We start from the raw sequence: 5,509 nt of genomic DNA, 5'->3' as shown, positions 1-5,509 counted from the left end.
GGAAAAGTAAAAAGACAAATAGTGCTTGCCCAACTCATTGTTGCATTTTTTTTTTACTTTATTATAACATTATTTTTTTTTTTAATTTAACAAAAGTGATTATCCACTTTCTACATTTTGTTATTTTTGTTGTATAGTATAAATAATTATGGATTAGAATAATTATCATGTAATCGATTATTCCTTGAAGTTGTAATAATCTTTGTACATTAAGATTATGAAAAAAAATAATCTTTCATAATATGACTTTTCTTCTTGCTTTATTTTAACAAATGATCCTTCATATTAATAATTTTTACTATTATATATTTGTATTTTCACATTAGAAATATGTGTGTAGAACGTATCCTTCTGTTAGTCCTTTCTAAATGGATCAAGGGTCCCCTCTCTAGTGACCCGAAGTAGAAAGAAGGCTGGACCTTCAAACAGACGTTCATTTGGACAGTTAAACCATCAACCCATTTGAACTAGACTGTTAAATCCATCTTTTTTGGCAAAAAAATACTGACTTGGTCAAATACTAGCTGACTCAGATGATTGAGACATTGACTCGTGGATCAATTTTAACTTGAATACTTAAGGTTAGGGGCCACCCTTTATTGGTTCAACCCGAAAAGCGGACTCGACCCAAACGACCCGAACATGCGTGAGCCCGACTTAGACCAGACCCGACCGATCCGAACTCCAGGCCTACTACGGTCTACGGGCGATTTCACCACTATCCTCCATGACCAATGAATCAAAATGGGATGATTATTGTCAACTTCTCAACCTCATCCAATGATCCAACTCAAGCCTCAAAGGCTCAACCGCTCAAACTCAATGTCAATCCTCATTGGCATCGGCACCGGCACCGGCACGAGATCTTCGTTTTTCGCGTTCGCGGAAAAGTCAGACACTCGACTGTATACCAAATTATGTTCCATCACGCGTCCGTACGTCTATTACCATAAATTCGGTCTAGCAATGTCAGCTCTGCAGACTGCAATTGCTTCCCATTCTCTTTCAGCTCACCTGTACACCTGTCATCTCCACCATTAATGAAGAAAATCAATCAAATCAGTGACCGTAGAGCCTGTGAAATCCAATCAACACACTGTAGATCCGACGGCTGAAAGTTCCTCAAGTTTTACAGAAAATACGACCACACCCTGATGTTCCGTATTACGGTCCCTTGACTGGGCTCTAGATCTTTTCCCACCCTTAAAATATATTATATAGCAGGAGTGGACCGAGTGGTCCGAGGCTCCGAGTGGATTACAGGTCCCCCCCCCCCCCCCATTCCAAAAGTCCTAAACTCGCCTTCTTCTTTTAAACATTCTACAAATAGCAAACGATTAATATTCTAATCTCCCCGTGAAATGCACGCGTTGTATGGTGATAAAATAACACGAACTGCATCCCAGTTAAAACTCTCTCTCTCTTCAAAATGTCGGAGACTCGGAGTAGTTCCGGTTTGGACTAGAGTTAGTACAAACCTGATTTCCGACACGCCCCCGACACTTTCGCTAAAGCTGGCTAACTTTGATTCGGATTTCGGAAATCGGAATGCTCCGAAATCTTGATATACGATCCAGATTTAAACACATCCACTGGATTTTATTTTTATGTGTTCCACTTAAAAAGTTAAAGCCAGTTCTGTAGTTTTATTTTATGTGTTGGCTCCATTTCCGCTTCGGAGCACCACCAATGTTATCTATCACACACGCCGCTATGTTATCTATCACTCGCGAAACAACGCTGCTATTGCTATGATTGATCTACTGAGGTTGTAACCATTCTTGTCTGCAGTCGTTGTCGGTGACCTGATCCTGTTCTGATTTGCTTGTGCGCTCGTCGTCGGCCTCTTCGTTCTTTCTCGCTGCTTTTGAGGTCAGTCAATCAACTCAGATTGGTTGATATTTGTTCTGATTCAAAGAGTTCAAAGAAAATAGGCGGAACTAGTGGACTAGTTTCCATTTGATGGTCTATGACTATTTTCTATTTCGATTTTAAGAAGCTTGAGTACAGAAGTAGTTCTTGGAGGTGGTGGGCATGGCGCCAAGCATCAGAAAGGCGATCGGAGCCGTTAAGGACCAGACCAGCATTGGATTGGCAAAGGTCGCCAGTAATACCGCTCCGGACTTGGAGGTAGCGATCGTGAAGGCGACGAGTCACGATGACGATCCTACCGACGAGAAGTATATCAGAGAGATCTTGACTCTGACTTCGTATTCGAGAGGGTACGTCAATGCCTGTGTTGCTACCGTGTCGAGGCGGCTAGGTAAAACACGGGATTGGATTGTGGCGCTCAAGGCATTGATTCTCGTTCACCGGCTGTTAAACGAGGGAGATCCGGTGTTTCAACAGGAGATCCTTTACGCGACTCGCAGGGGAACTCGTCTTCTTAATATGTCTGATTTTCGCGATGAGGCGCATTCTAATTCATGGGATCACTCTGCCTTTGTTCGGACCTATGCGCTCTATCTTGATCAGCGACTTGAGTGTATGATGCATGAGAGGAAACAGCGAGGTGGTGGCAGTGGCCACGGCAGGGATGATAGGCTTGGGGACAGAGACGACCGGTGGAGGCCGCCACCGCGGTCTTATGAGTACGAGTATGGAGAATTCAGAGATGAACCTGGTTATGGAAACTACGGTGGACCGCCACGGCGGTCTAGGTCTTATGGGGATTTAAATGAATCACAAGGACGGGAGGAAAGGAAGCCAGTGACGCCGCTTAGGGACATGAAGCCCGAAAGAGTTTTGGGCAGGATGCATCAGCTGCAGCGGCTTCTCGATAGGTTCTTGTCCTGTCGACCCACCGGCACGGCCAAGAACAGTAGAATGGTGCTCGTTGCGCTGTACCCTGTTGTCAGGGAAAGTTTCCAGCTTTATGCGGATATATGCGAGATATTGGCTGTGTTGCTTGATAAATTCTTTGACATGGAATACCCTGAATGTGTGAAATCTTTTGAAGCATATGCTACTGCAGCCAAGCAGATTGATGAGCTTGTGGCGTTTTATAATTGGTGTAAGGACGTAGGAGTGGCAAGGTCATCGGAGTATCCCGAAGTGCAGAGGATTACCGACAAGCTTTTGGAGACATTGGAGGTGTTCATGAGGGACAGAGCAAGAAGGCCGAAGAGCCCTGAGAGACCCCGTGAGGAGAAAACGCCAGCGCAAGAGCCGGAACAGGATATGAATGAGATAAAGGCTCTCCCTGCGCCGGAAAATTGCGCTCCAGCACCACCACCACCTGAACCAGAGCCCAAACCACAGCAACAGCAGGTAACAGCGGACTTGGTGGATTTAAGGGATGATGGTGCTTCTGCTGAAGATCAGTCAAACAGGTTGGCGCTGGCTTTGTTTTCTGGAGGGCCTAATGGAAATGGCAATAACTCTTGGGAGGCATTCCCATCTGATGGAGGTGCATCTGGGCAGCCTGAAGTAACCTCAGCGTGGCAGACTCCTGCTGCCGAGGCTGGAAAGGCGGATTGGGAGTTGGCTCTGGTGGAAACAGCAAGCAACCTATCAAAGCAGAAAGCCACATTGGGCGGGGGGTTTGACCCATTGCTCCTGAACGGCATGTATGATCAGGGGGCTGTGAGGCAGCACATGAGAACTGCACAATTGACCGGAGGCAGTGCAAGCAGTGTGGCTTTGCCAATGCCGGGGCCAGGCAAGAGTGCAACGCCAGTGCTGGCCCTTCCTGCCCCAGATGGGACGGTCCAGACAGTTGGGCAGGACCCCTTCGCGGCATCGCTAAATATTCCACCACCGGCTTACGTGCAGATGGCAGATCTCGAGAAGAAACAGCACTTACTAACTCAGGAACAGCAGCTATGGCAGCAGTATGCCAGGGATGGGATGCAGGGCCAAGTGAGTTTGGCCAAGATCAATGGGACTGGATTCTACACCCAAGGTCCACCTGCAATGATGCCATATGGGATGCCACAGTATGGAATGCCGCCTCCTGCCACTGGTATGGGACCAGGTGGATACTACAACCACACACCTTACTGATTTTGTTTGACCCATGTATGAGAATAATCATTTGTATGCCATAATGTTCTTGAAACTGCTTCACAGTTTCTTTCTCTGAATTTGAGAAAGAGAGTAATGTGGGTTGGCTTTACATGGGGCTCTTTTCTAGGGTTTAATCAATATTAATCATGTATCCATTATAGTTCTTTACTTGTTCTTCTATAATATAAAAATTATCTTTTAACATCTTTGGGAACCTTATTGAATGTGCCCAAAACTACTCCGCCTATGTAATTGGGTCTTAGTTGCTAAATTATCTGCAGCAGCATGCCCTGATTCCAAAATGACAACAACTTTTAGTTGTTGCAATTGCAAATTCCAAGTTTGTCGGTGTTCAGGGACAGGGATGGGATATTCGGGTTTGGTGACCCATTTCACTTGTTGCGGTTGGCTACTTCTTGGCCCATTTAGAACCAATAATCTTCTGCGGTGGTTTTGGCGTTTTGTTGGGTTTTTGTTAGGGACTTGACCTCTGATGTTGAAACCTATGCGTGGCCATCTGGTTGGGCTTGGGACACCCAGGTCAACTGATTTTATCGTTTTACTCAAACATGGTTGATGGTTCTGTCTTCTATGAACTGTGATAGAGCACGATAGTGGTGGAATAGGAAGGGAATTTTTTTTATAATTAGAACAAGTAGTTGAGTTTAGGGATTGATTGAATTATGTTGGTGTTGTCTTTTTTTTTTTTTTTTAATTTGTAAAAAGTGAAAAAACACTCCCTCTCGTAGGATTGTGGATCTTTTCATAAAGTAAATACTTCATTCATACCTTGAGGAGTGACGACCAAAATAACATTGCACTCACTGAGTGGCCCTACCGCCCTATTATTCCCATGTGGCGGATGATACGACCAATCCGAACCGTCCATCAGATAAGGGCCACTTGCATTCCCAATTAAGTTAACCGTTCAGGTGTGTCACGTGTGCCAATGTATTTTGAGGCTTTCCTTTTAGCTTAAAAAGTGGTGTCTGACATGAGTATTGAGTAGGAAACATCAGGTTCGTTTTTGGTCCCAACTCCCAAACCCAAACATCTTGCCACACGTGGGAGATTCTTGGGCTAAAACATCTTGCCACCTGATCAATGACCCGATCCGACCCGACTACCAGAATCAATTAATCAAATGCCTTGACAATTAATTGCTCACAGAAGCGTCAAAAGAATGGTCTATTTGTTTCCAACATAAAACGTTAAATTGTTCTGCCATTTACGTGGCATTTGGAAGCTTGAAAATAAAACTTTACTACTTTATCTCACTAAATTGGCCCTTCATTGGGAATATCTTTGGAAAAAAAATAGAGATGTTCCCAAATGAGGTGGGTATGACCAATTTTCTGAAGAACAAATGTGGATTTAGAAAAAAAAAAAATACAAATACAGAGATGTTCCCAAATGCACAGTGCAAGTGTTGTAACTTGTAAGGACCGTGTGATGACAAATTTTGTGAGGGCAGAATCTCATCTCTTCAAAAAGTAACAAT

At 44.3% G+C, this 5,509-nt stretch overlaps 1 pseudogene across 1 annotated transcript; it reads left to right on the top strand.

Annotated features, from left to right (window-relative positions):
• Window positions 1–1,414: 1,414 nt before the first annotated feature.
• On the top strand, window positions 1,415–4,212 carry LOC148842976 (putative clathrin assembly protein At4g32285 pseudogene; annotated as a pseudogene). Its single transcript, XR_016103736.1, has 2 exons — window positions 1,415–1,872; window positions 1,997–4,212. The product of XR_016103736.1 is annotated as a putative clathrin assembly protein At4g32285 pseudogene (transcript).
• The last annotated feature ends 1,297 nt before the right edge of the window (window positions 4,213–5,509 follow it).

Source organism: Nelumbo lutea, chromosome 8, assembly GCF_056320005.1.
Source record: "Nelumbo lutea isolate HS-2025 chromosome 8, American lotus-T2T, whole genome shotgun sequence".
Lineage (NCBI taxonomy): Eukaryota > Viridiplantae > Streptophyta > Magnoliopsida > Proteales > Nelumbonaceae > Nelumbo > Nelumbo lutea.
The sequence above is the reverse complement of the archived record's forward strand: the minus strand, read 5'-3'. Positions and strand labels throughout refer to the sequence as shown.